Source organism: Gracilinanus agilis, chromosome 1 (genome assembly GCF_016433145.1).
Source record: "Gracilinanus agilis isolate LMUSP501 chromosome 1, AgileGrace, whole genome shotgun sequence".
NCBI lineage: Eukaryota > Metazoa > Chordata > Mammalia > Didelphimorphia > Didelphidae > Gracilinanus > Gracilinanus agilis.
Window position 1 is genome coordinate 466,315,958 of NC_058130.1, and position 14,015 is coordinate 466,329,972.

The 14,015-nt window shown below is 32.6% G+C and overlaps 1 protein-coding gene and 1 pseudogene across 1 annotated transcript in view; one reads left to right on the top strand and one right to left on the bottom strand.

The window, feature by feature from the left end:
• The window catches only part of LOC123252897 (protein EURL homolog), a 179,840-nt gene that overhangs the window by 125,773 nt on the left and 40,052 nt on the right, over positions 1 to 14,015 (top strand).
• LOC123232733 lies at positions 9,458 to 9,555 on the bottom strand (annotated as a pseudogene).

The following is a 14,015-nucleotide window of genomic DNA, read 5'->3' on the forward strand; positions in this document are numbered from 1 at the left end:
GATGTAATTAATACCTTGGTAAAGAGCAACACAAAAAGGGTGAAGAAAATTACTCCTAAAAATCAGAATTTTTAAGTGGAAGTCAATTACTCCATTATATTTCAAAAAACAATAAAAAATCAAAAGAATGAAAAATAAATCAAAAGACATGTGAAATATTTCATCAGAAAAAAACAACCTGGAAACTATATCAACGAGAAATAATTTAAGAATTGTTAGGCTGTCAGAAAGTCATGACCAAAAACAGAGAGATTAGACGTCATATATGGAGAAATTACAAGGGAAAATTGTGCAGGTATTTTATAACCAGATAATGAAGTTAAATTAAGAGATTCCACTAATAATTCATCGAAAGAAATTGCAAAATGATAACTCCCAGTATATAGCTGAAAGCCAAAGATTCCAAATCAAAAAGGGAAAAAAAAACAGAAAGAATTCATATCTCAAGGAGTTACAGTCAAAATTAGTCAAGATTTAACAGCTTCCATTACAATGGAGAGAAAGATTTGCAATATCACATTCTAGGAGGCAAAAAAGTTAAGAATTTATTCAAGAATAAATCCCAGCAAAACTAAGTAGAAACTTGGGCATAATTAAGGAAATAGTGGACTTTACAGCATTTCTGATGAAAATACCAGATGTGAATAGAAACCTTGAAATTAAAAAAAAAACAGCAAGCTCAAAAGCATACAAAGATAAACAAAGGGGAGAAATCATAAGGAATTTAATAGTGTTAAACTGTTATATTCTCATGTGGGAAGAAGATACATGTGAACTCTAAGAGCATTTTCATCATTAGAGCAATTAGATAGTCTGTTTAGAGAGAAGGAATATGCATGAGGCTATCATTTAAAAGAGGAATGAAAATGTGAGAAAAAGGAATTCACTAGTAAAAGGAGAAAGGAGGGGAAATAATCTCATAATTGGTGCATATGGAAGATACTTGAATCTTACTTCCCTTTTAACTGGTACAAAGGAAAAATGTATTGTGAGAATAAGAGAAGGTAAAAAAGAGAATAGAGACACACAAGAAAGAGAGATATACAGGAGATAAATTCCCTCATAAAATGAAGATGACAGCAGAATGGATTAAAAAAACAGAATGCAACAATATGCCATTTACAAGAGACACACTTGAAATAGAAAGATGCACACAGAGTTAAATATGGGACTGGAGCAGATTCTATTATACTTCAACTCATACCCAAAAGAAAAGGAAAACTAGACATAATTAAAAGAGAAAACCAGGAAGACTATATTATTTTTTCCTAAAAGCTACTATAGATAATGACATAAACATATACTGACTAAATATCATAACATTCAGATACTTGAAGAAAAAGTTAAATGAGTTTTAGCAGTAAATAGTAAAATTATTCAAGTAGAGTATATCAGTTTTTCTCTTCCAGATCTAGATAATCTCATCACATAAAAAACAAGGAAGAAGTTAAGAAGACAAGTAGAATTTTACAGGAAAAAAAGTTAGATATTATAATCTTCTCAAGAATATTGAAAGGGAATAGCAAAAAGTATACCATTTTCCTCAACTATGCTTGGCATCTTCACAAAAATTGGCCATGTATTAGGGAACAAGACAAATACAGAAAAGAAAAAAATATTAACTGGCTAAAATAAAAGTTTATTCAATAAAGAGTCTTGGAAACATGGGATAAAATGAATTGAAAATTTAAAAATTTAACTCTAGCGAATGAATTAATCTAAGAAAAATTCATAGAAACATCAAACTTCATTATATATAATGATATCAATGAAACAACATATCCAATTTTTTTTGAATAAAACTAAAGCAGTACTTAGAGGAAAATTTATATCTATGAGGTTTGAAAGAGACAGAGAGACAGAGATATGGATACAGAGAAATAGAGAGAAAATCAGTAAATTTACCAAGCAACTTTAAATAAAAACTAGAAAAGAAAAACAAATTAAAAATTAGGAAATGAAAATCCTGAAAATTAAAGTAGAGACTAATAAAATTGAAAGAAAAAAGAACTAATATAGAATCTTCTTTTATAAAATTATAAAAAGTCAAACCTTTTTCATTTGACTTTTTAAAGAAAAAGAAGAAAAAATTCTTCATAGCAAAAATAAAAAGAAATGAATGCTCAATGAAATAAGTTGAAGTAAGAAGTATTTTTCCAACAATGTGATTATAATTGATAATATAAATTAAATGGATGGATATTTATAGAAATTTTAACATCCCAGATTAATAAAAGAGGAAATATATTTAAATAACTGCATTTTAAGAAATGTTCAAACCAGAAATAATGAGCTCCCTAAGTGAGAAAAACTGATATATTTGCAAGTTCATTCTAACAAATGTTTAAAGAACAGTTTATTCTTATACTATATAGACTATTTGTAAAAATAGGGAGAATTATACCAAAATTCTTCTGTGACTTACAGTTTTGATAATGAAATGAGGGATTGTATTAACAGAGAAAAAATATACACCAGTTCCCCTAGAATTTGTGCTAAATTTTTAAATAAATACCAGTTAGGAGATTACAATAATACATAACAAAAATCATGCACTATGATGAGGTTGGACTTGTAGAAGAATGTAGGTATTGTTCAATATAAGGAAAACTATTAATGTAATTGATCATATCAGCAATAATAACAGAAATTGTTTTAATATTTTAATATAGAAAAAGCACTTGAAAATCAATATAAAAGTGAATAAAAAGTAAAAAAGAGTATGAAGCTTTTATTGATGCCTCCTACCATACCATCTTCCTCATATTTAGTCTTTTTTTGTATCTATGCTTATTTTCTTATTGATATGTTTTTTTTAACTGTGAAAATATACAGGTTCTAAGGGTATAAAATTGCTTTTGGGGTGATGGAAAAATTATTTATTTGCTTCATGCAAAGTATTATTTTTATAAATCTGAATAAAAATTAACTATTATTCTGGGAAGATGATGTTAATAATATGTTACAAACCTGAGAAGGCATGGAAGCAAGCAGAGGGGCTAGATAAACTTTGGTAAATTCATTAGTATAAAGGAAACATATTTTACCAAGGATAGTCAAGGAAAAAACAAACAAACAACAAGAACAAGAAATTCAAGGATTCTTGAAAGCTCAAGTCTGGTAGAAATTCTGAGAGGAAATAATTTCCATTAACTGAGAGCAACACAAGAAGGATTCAACAAGATTTGTTGAAAAGAGTGTATATTGATGGAAGTGTAGATCAGTTGAAAGCAATATAGAGGATCAAAGCATCCTTTACAAAATAGAAGCAACCATTATACCTGGAAGTTAAATTTGTTTTAGTATCTTAGACATAGAGAAATCATTTAAATATTAGAGAACTTTCAGGTATCAGAGTCCTTCAGTAGGGAGAAGGCAACTTCTGAAAGGCCATTATTACAAATCCTGAAATCCTGAATACCCAATGAGTGGCAGAACTTGTTATGAGCCTTAAAATGTGTTAGGGAGATTATACCAGGAAAGTATAAATAACACTTCTAAAACAAGAAGTGGTAGATACAATCAGATGACTCAAAATGATCAAGGACAACCAGTATTGGGCCAGATAATTAACTTTATTATGCATAAGATATGAAAATAGAGAATTTAGGAGTATCATAGTGTGGAGGTCATGGGAGAGAATGAAATGTGATATACAAAAGATTTAACCTTCCTTGAACACTTACATTGAAGATCTTGGTAAAACTTAAAAAAAAACAATCCCAGCTATTTTAGGTTATTTTATGAATTAAAATAATTAAAAGTTTTATTGATTTAAAGGAGGAAAGCAGAAGTAATGGAAAGAAGAGTACATTGTTCTTTGAACAAAGGAATTGAAATTAGAGAGGATTCTGGAGAAAATGAGAAACAAATATATAAATCCAAGAAATTAAAATTCACTTATGAAAGAATAGATTATGGACAAGATATAGGGAATTTCATAAAGAAAGGCAGTCTTTTGGAATCATTAAATATCTCTTCCCTTCAAGGAGTTAAATCTTTTTATATCATAAATGATAAGACAAACATATGAAATGTTAAAAAAGGCAAAATATATGAGTTTAGAATGAATACATGAATATACATGAAAAATATGCTACATTTTTACCTGCAAGTCACTGTACTAAACATAGGACTTAACAATTTTAAGATGTGATATAATAGCCTCTGACTTCAAGGAACTTCCCTTTTAAAGAAAATCCAAATTTAGAAGAATTGTGGCCAATAAGGTTTTATCTCACTGGGTTGGTGAGTAGAGCCATAAAGTAGTTTGTGCTTCTTAGTAGTTTTGGTAGCATTAATTGGATTTTGGCTCTAGTGACCCAAGATGAGAGAATGGCTGAAGTTTTTATGCAATGAAGCAGTACAGATGGAGTCAAAATGTCAAGCATATAAAATGAAGAATGCTGGGAGATTGCTAAATACATTGAATAATTTATGTGAGGCACTCTACAATCAATGACACTCTCTTGGGTCAGTAATTTGAACCCTTGGCCAGAAATTACAAAGCTTAAAAGGTTTAATACATTGAAGCAAGAATCCTGGTTCAAAAATATAGTTCCAAAGTCACTTCATCTAGATAGTATTGTTTGCTTTATTAATTTAAAAAAATTTTTGGAACAAAGTCAACAAAAATATGATGTACCTGGAAACTTCATTATAGTTAGAGAATTTTTAATGATAATTTGGATCTAGATTGTGAAAAACTTTGAATGCCATACCTAAGAAGTTGAAACTTTACCTTTAGGCAATGACAAAATATTCAGAAAAAAAAATGGAAAGGGAGTTCCATGAAAAAAAAAATGAGTGTTTGATTAACAAAAGAAGATAACCAATAGTGTTTTATGAACTAAAAAAGGGAAGAAGAATTTAGTCTTTTAAAATTTTATGGAAAAATATAACAGACAGGTAATAGGGCCATCTTTTAATCTTCCCTTTCTGTCAATATCTATCACTCACCAAATCCATTTGATTCTGCTCTCATCATATCTTTTACCTCCTTTTATTCTCCTCTGTTCCACTCATTCACCATAGTTCAGACACTTTTCAACTGCCAAACATGTTAGTCTCCTAAGAATTCCTCCTAACTAGCCTCTCAACTGTTCTTTCCTTTCCTATCGACACCTCAGAAAATTGTAACATATTCTTCCTAATGTATAGAACTGAATTTGTTACTCCTCAGATCAAAAATCTTTAGGGATACACTTTTCCTCATAGAATATCATATAAACTTAATTAGTCTGGTATTTACAGCCCCCATAATAGTTTTTCTAGTTATGATCTACATTTATAACTTCATTTACACTACTCCTATTCTCTCCTACTCAAATCTGTGGGGAAATAGTTTAGAGAAAGTTAACGTCTTTAGGAGTTTTGTCCTTCCTAGTTTCCAGTCTGAGCCCAGAAGATAACAGATCAACCTCCATTTTGTAATTGATTTCCTAACTGCTTGGTGGGAGGGAGGAAGCAAAGGAGTACTTGCAAGATCCTACCCCTCTCTGCTGACAAGCCTGCTTGAGAGCCTGTGTGTGTGTCATCTCCATCAATCAAAGATTAGCAAGACCTGATTACTCTACAGATTACTTGCATTTTACAGCTTTCTAGGAATATAACAATATAGGGCTAGGCAATGGGGGTTAAGTGACTTGCTCAGGGTCACTCAGCTGGGAAGTGTCTGAAGCTAGATTTGAACCTAGGACTTCCCATTTTTAGGCCTGGCTCTCAATCCACTGAATCATCTAATTGCCCCCTTATAACTTTTAATAGACATGAATTTTTAAAATTTTATAGGTGTGTATTTGTATGTATGTGAGTATCTGTGTGTGTTATGATGGAGTCCTTTGGTATTAGGTTAAAGTATATGGACCACTTCTCAGAATATTGCTTTTTTAGTGAGCAAAATACATAGAATTCATGGAAACCAATTAAAATATTTTTACATATCAATAAAATCTTTAATAGTCATTTTGTGACATTAATAGTCATTTTGTGACATTTTGCAATCCATGTTCTCTCCCTTCCTCTCATTCTTCCCTATTTCCTAAAACAGAAGGAAATATGATATAGGTGGTAAATATGTTATATAATACACATTTATTTGTTCATCATGTGAAAGAAAGGCCTTATCACTTATATTAGAGAAGAAATTCATGGTGAAAATAAAATGAAGAATGGCACAGCTGAATCTGCATTAAAATTCCATTATTTCCTTCTATGGTGACAGATAGACTTTTTCATGAAGAGTCCCTTGACTTCTTTGCATTGCTGAAAATAGTTAATTTTTTTTTTCACAGCCGATCATTATACACTAATGCTGTTACTTTGTAAAACATTCTCCTGGTTCTGCTCACTTCACATTGAGTCACTTTGTATAAGTCTTTAAAGGTTCTTTTGGGTTCATCCTGTTTGTCCTTTCTGTGGCACAGTAGTATTCCGTTAAAGCCTATGCCACAAATTGTTCAGCTATTGCCCAATAGATGGCTAACCCTTCAATTCCCATGCCTTTGCCACTACAAAAAAAGAGTGCCTATAAATATTTTGATATAAGTAGGTCCCTTTCCACTATTTCTGATCTCTTTAGGATACAGATCAAATAGTAGTATTACTGAGTCAAAGGGTATACACAATTTCATGGCCCTTTGAACATGGTTCCAAGTTACTCTCCAGAATGATTGGATCGATTCACAGCTCTTCCAATAGTATATTAGTGTACCAGTTTTTTTCACATCCTTTCCAACATTTATCATTTTATTATTTTTATATTAGCCACTCTGATAGATGTAAGATGATATTCCTGAATTTTTAAAATTTGCATCTCTATAATTAAGAGTTTCACTTTCTTCTTCTGAGAATTATTCATAACTTTTGACCATTTATCAAGTGGAGAATATTTTATGTTCTAATAAATTTGAGTCAGATCTGTATATAGTTGAGAAGTGAGGTCTTTGTCAGAAATATTTGCTTTAGATATTTTCTTAGGTTTTTTCACCCATCAAATGTTGGTTGCAAATGTAGAAAAAACATTTTAAAAATTATGTAGTAAACATTATTTTTATATCTTGTAATCTTTTCTGTCTTATTTAAGGAAGTTTCTTCCCTTATCTATAGATTTTTATAGGTAATCTATTCTATGCTTCCCCAATTTTTTTCCATTTTTATTGTCATGCAAAATACATTTCCATATTGATCATTTTTGTAAGAGCAAAGTCATACGTAGCCAAAACATCAAAATAAAACCTAAGATACATTAATGTGAAAGTCAACTCCAATCATTCATTCTCTGGAGTTAGATAACATTGCCCATCATAACTCTTTCAGGATTGTCCCAGATCCTTGCATTGCTGAGACTAGCTAAGTTTTCATTAATAATTATCATGCAATATTGCTTTTATTGTGTACAATATTCTTAAAGTTCTGCTTTTTGCTCTGCATCAGTTCCCATAGATATTTCCAGTTTTTTTTCTATAAATCATTTTGCTTATCATTTCTCATAGCACAAAAGTATTCCATTACCAACATATACCACAATTTGTTCAGACATTCCCCAAAAGATGGATATCCCCTCAATTTCTAATTCTTTGTCACCACAAAAAGAGCAGGTATAAATATTTTTGTACAATGAGGTCTTCTCCCCTTCTTTATTTTCTCTTTGGGAGACAGACACAGTAGTGGCATGAAAAGGAATACACAGTTTTAAAGCTCCTTGGGTATAGTTCTAAATTACCCTCCAGAATGTTTGGATCAGTTCACAACTTCATCAACAATGCTCTGTATCTCTTGTTTGGACATAAATTTTTCCCTTCCCCAAAGATATGCCAGGTAAACTATTCTGTGTTCCCTTTATTTAGTTATGGTATCACTCTTTATATTTAAATCATATATCCATTTTGACCTTATATTGGTATAGGGTTTGAGATATTGGTCTATTCATAGCTTCTGCCATACTGTTTTCAAATTTCCCTAGCATTTTTATTAAAGAGTTGTTGTGAGGAAGATTATTACTTAGTCATTAGCTTAGTATTAGTATTAGATCTAGCAGGAAGGGCTGGAGAATTCCCTGGTAATCCTCCATTACAGAGTGAGTTCTTATTCCAAAAGCTAGGATATTTGAGTTTATCAAACACTAGGTTGCTAAAGTCATTTACCTCCATATATTGTCTATCTAATCTACTCCTTTGATCTATTGTTCTATTCCTTAGCCAGTACCAGATTACTTCAATGATTACTTCTTTTTTTATTGTTTGAGATCTGGTACTGCTAGGCCTCTTTCCTTCATTTTTCCCCATTAATTCCCATGACATTCTTCATCTTTTATTCTTCCAGATGAATTTTCATATTATTTTTTCTAGTTTATAAAATAATTATTTGGTAATTTTTTTGGTATATTATTGAATAAATTAATTAATTTAGGTAGAAGTGTCATTTTTATTGCATTAGCTTGGCCTACCCATGAGCAATTAATGTTTTTCCAGCTGTTGAGATCTGAGAAGGGTTTTGTAATTGTGTTCATATAATTCCTGTGTTTGCCTTGTGAAATAAGGATCCTTCCTAGATGGATGAGAGATGATAAAAATCAACCTAGGGATGCCCCAAGGGCCAATAAAGCACAACCCTTGAAATGATTACAACCAAGTTTATTAAGGGTAGGGAAATGATAAATACAGTCCTAAATCTATCAATCTATATCTTCTCCCACCAATATATGGTCCCCCTCACAGGGTTTGCTCTTCTGATCTTCTCAATCCCTTCTATATCTTCATGCTCTTATCTAAGATCCCAGAAGAAATCTGACAATAAACTATCCTAATTTATATGGATTAACAAAAGGACAAAGAGGAAGGAAGGGACTCACAGGTATATTTGAGCCCTTACCTAAAGTCTGAGGTTGGCTTTTCTAGATAACCCAAAGTCCCAGTTGACAACCTTTGGATTACCTTGCCCAGTTGGATTTTTGGCAGATGAATCACAGGCAGTTGGTCTCTGTACCTCAGGGAAAAAGCAGTTCACTCCAAGGCAAACTCTCATTCAAGGAATCAGTAATCTTTTCAAGAGATTAGGACAACCAAGGGAAAATTTGCCAGAGCAAAACCTCCTCCCAGCTCAGTGGAAAACAGGAGAGAGAAAGACTGTTAATGCCAGTAAACTTCCACAATCCTTCTATCCTTGTCAGAATCCTCTCCCAGGGCTTATATCCAAATTCTCCTTTTTTCCTCTTTAAGCTAATCCATAAAATTCACTCTATCCCTTATCTATATTCCTACACTTGGCAAGTAGATTTCCATGTATTTTATATTGTTTAAAGTAACTTCAAGTGGAATTTCTCTTTCTAATTCTTGCTGCTTGACTTTATTGGTAATATATAGAAATGCTCATAATTTATGTGCATTTATTTTTTATCTAAATTTTTATATTTACATGTATTATCACTCAAAACCTATTTTCAAATTGTTCATTTTTGTAACATAGTAAAAGAATTTGTGTTTTATCCTTGCTCAAGGGCAATGCTAATCTTCTCTGTATTGTTTGAATTTTAGTATATGGGTTGTCAAAGAGAACATGATATAAACATTTAGAGATATAAATTTTCTCTTAAGTGCTGCTTTGGGTGTATCCCATGAATTTTGGTATGTAGTCTCCTCATTGTCATTCTCATTAATAAAAGCATTGATTGATTCTATTATTTATTCTTTGACCAATCCTCTTTTAAGCATTAGATTATTTATTCCCCAATTAATTTTATTTATCTTTCCAAGGTGTTTTATTGATTAAAATTCTTATTGTGACATGATCTGAAAAGGATGCATTTATTACTTCTGCTTTTCTCCATTTGGTTGTGAAATTTTTATGCCCTAACACATGGTCAATTTTTGTGTAGGAGCTATGGACTACAGAAAATAAGATATATTGCTGTCTACTGCCATTCCATTCTCTCCAGAGATCTAGTAGGTCTAAATTTTCTAAGGTTTCATTTACTTCCTTTACTTTTTCTTCTTTATATATTGTTTTATTTATCTAGATCTGAAAGGGGGAAGTTAAGGTCAGCAACTAATATAGTTTTACTGTCTATTTCATTCTGAAGTTAATTCAATTTCTCCTACAAATATTTAGAAGCTACGCCTTTTGGTGCATATATGTATACTATTGATATTACTTTATTGTTCATAGTACCTTTTAGGAAATGTAATTTCCTTCCTTATCATTTTTAATCAGATCTATTTTTCTTTAGCTTTGTCTGTGATCATGATAACCACTGCTGTTTTTTTTTAACTTTAGATGATGCACAATAAATTCAACTCTAACCCTTTACCTTTATTCTATGCATGTCACCTTCCCTCACATATTTCTTATAAACAAAATAAAGTAAGATTATGTTTTTTAATCTACTCTGCAATCTTCTTCTGTTTTATGGGTGAGTTCATCCTAGTTGCCCAATTCTAATGTTTGAGAAATTATTTTCTTCAATCACTTTTTGAGCCTGCTTTTTTATTTAGCTGATTTTTCTTGCATTGCTTTCATTTCTCTTCTCCATTTTTCCTCTGCTTCTCTTAATTGATTTTTAAAATTCTTTTTCATCTTTTCCAGAATCTGAGTCTAATTTATATTTTTCTTTTGATCTTTGTGTGTATTTCCTTTACTTTTACTGTCCCCTTCTATGTCTTTACCTTGCTCTTTGCCTTCATAAACATCCTCTATGGTTAGGTGTTTTTTTGTTTGTTTGTTTTTTATGTTTGTTCATTTCCCAAACATTTTTAAAGATTCACTGGGAGGATAGGGCACCCTCTTAAACTTCAGCTATTCTTTGATGCTACCCTTAGCTTTATTTCTGGGTTTCTGAAAGTTTCAATTCTTCTAAGATGGTATGATGGCCTATGGGCTGGGAGCTCCTACTGCTGATTCAATTATCTTCTGAGACTGCTGACAGTTCAAGTTCTAGTCTCATGTTTGAGTTTAGCCTTTTGATCTCACTCTGGGCTTGATCAGGTCAGGCACATATCACACAGCAGACTACCATGCCTTGGGGTTCTGTTTCGAGTTTTGGAATGGGGCAGCCAGCTCCCTCAAGTCAGCACCCTGTCAGGAATGGTGGGGGAGAAGCAGCCCAGTGTCTACCAACTGCCTGAAATTGGGATCTTTGTCCTTACCAGAAACCTGGGCTGAGAGTTCTGGCCTTGCTCTGGGACCACATAGATCAGGCTGTGTAACACAGACTGCCCTGTATTAGAATTATGGACTCCACCAGAGGTTTGCTTAGAATTTTAAAGGGTGTGTTTTTGTTTGGACTGCTGTTGGCACAAGCAGGATCTCAGGACCTGGATGTTGGCTTTGGCCCAGGTTCAGAATCTAGCACAGAAGAAGTAGAGGAGGGCTTGCTCCTTAATATTTGCTGTAGTCTCTTGCTTGCTGTGTTCCCCTCTCACCCCAGTGCCCCAGATGCTCTCTACCTACCTTTCAGGTTGTTCTCTTCATGAAAGTTACTTCACTTTGTCTCATTGTTGGTTCTTTCACTCCTCTTTTCATTCTATGTTGCTATTTTAAGATTGTTTGAAGAGGATGCTCATTGTGGTTTAAAGCTCTAAACCTTTGCTTTCCTCCTTAGAATCAATACTATTTTCCAAGGTAAAAGAGCGGTAAGGGCTGGGCAATGGGGGTTAAGTGGATTGTCCAGGGTCACCTTCCTAGATAGTATCTGAGACCAGATTTGAATCCAGTACCTCTATTCTCTAGGCTTGGCTCTCATTCCACTGAGCCACCTAGGTGCTTCTATACTACTATCTTGGCTCTGAAACTGGAAACCCCCCAATTTGTTTGTTATTATCCTTTATTTCTAAATCATATATCCATTTTAACTTTATTTTGGTGTAGGGCATGAAGTGTTATTCTATGCCTCATTGCTGCTTTACTAGTTTCCAGTTCTCATAGCAGTTTTTATCAAATAGTGGGGTCTTCCAAAAGCTTAGGTGTTTGGTTTTGTCAAACTCTAGGTTACTATGTTCATTTACTACTTCATATTGAGTACCTAATCTATTCCATTGATCTACTGCTCTATTTCTTAACCAATAGCAGATTGCTTAGGTATAATAACCAATTAGAACATATTATTAAAATTTACAAAACTTATATTTAGAATCAATTTTCTAGAATATTCTTATTCTCTTTTCCTTGTATCTCTTATTTCTTAATTCTTAGTATTTTTTTTCTTAGTAATTCTTTGACATAAGAATAATGACAAGACCTGAGGTTTCATTCGTATAGGTGATGTAAAGAACTTATGGAAAAGGAAATGTCTTATAGTAATGCACACTGATAACTTCTTCAAAATTAGTATCTCAGAGGAGGGATATGTTAAGTAAGTCTGAAGTCAGCTTTGAACTCAGGAATAAGAGTCTCTTGATGTCAGGACAATAATTCTATCCTCTCTGCCATTTAGCTACTAAACAGTTATTAAGTACCTACTATAATTCAGACATTAAGCTGACTAATCAGTCTATGCCTAGAATACTGACATATTGCAGTCAAATGGTACCCTGGGCCCTTTCTTTAAGTGGAAGGGCCCAGGAGTTTGAGAGTACCAACAAGGTATAAGTTTTAGAATTGATCCCACCATGTAGAAATGTGAGTTGCTGTAGACAGTAATAAAGTCCAGGAATACAGCCAGGTGGGGAATGTTAAGGTATCCCTCCATAAGTACTCCTCTTAAATCGGATTAAGAGAGGGGCTCAAGAGACAGGGTTTACTGAGGAACTCTGGGTTTCAAAACTGATTTGATCCAGCAAGAAGATAAATTTCTAGAGACAACAGAGTCCAGAGGAGTAGTCAGATGCGGAGTAAGTCTATGGTTTATCCTTTTCAGTAGAATGAATGTTTCTTGTGAGAAGAGTCTGAATTATTTTTCATATTCATGTCTCTAGTGCATGTCATAGTTTATTTTTTAATGTATTAGTAAATATTTGTTCATTTTAAATGAACTATAGAATATATAACATTAAATTTAAAAATCAAAACAAAACTCTACACAATTATATATTATTTGAAACTTTAGATAATTTTAATAATACATATTTATGATGATGGAAACTGCATAAATTATCAGCATTGTGCATATGCAATCTTAAGATGAAAAAAAGATAGAATACTTCTCAAAGTATTAATTTACTCAGTGGTGGTAAGTTATTTATTTAAACTGTGCTTTCAATATTTCTCTCAGGTAAATCTTTTCTTTATAATTATATTTCTGTTCTTATCTTTTAAGACTATGGTAACAATTAAATTATGTTAACTAAGTGCCTTAGGCTGTTTATTTCTGGAAAGATGTGCAACTGGTAGTATTCTAATATAAATAATAAAGAAGCATTGATTCTTCCTTTATTTTTTTATTGATTTATTTTTTTTAAACCCTTAACTTCTGTGTATTGGCTTCTTGGTGGAAGAGTGGTAAGGATGGGCAATGGGGGTCAAGAGACTTGCCCAGGGTCACACAGCTGTGAAGTGTCTGAGGCCAGATTTGAACCTAGGACCTCCCATTTCTAGGCCTAACTCTCAATTCACTGAGCTACCCAGCTGCCCCCAGAAAAGCAACTGCTTGAACATATGGGTCGGGGTGGACATGATTGGGGATGTGGACTCGAAATTACCACACCAATGCAACCACCAACAATTTGGAAATTGGTCTTGATCAAGGACACATGACAAAACCAGTGGAAATGTGCGTCGGCCATGGGTGGGGGGAGTGCGGGGGGGTGAAGGGGAAAGTAGGAGCATGAATCATGTAACCATGTTAAAAATGATTATTAATAAATGTTTAAAAAAAAAACAAAAAAAACACATCTGCCCAAATAGCTAGTGAGAATAGGAACTGAAATTTATAAATGGACTTTCTTTCAAACTCTGAAGGTGCTGGGAGTTTAGCTTGAATGAGAATGCTATACTGATTACTATTTGAAAAGGAAACTAGGAATAGAGTGTCAGAATGAAGGCATCCATGCATACCAGTAGGATAAAGAGGTATGTATTGTAAA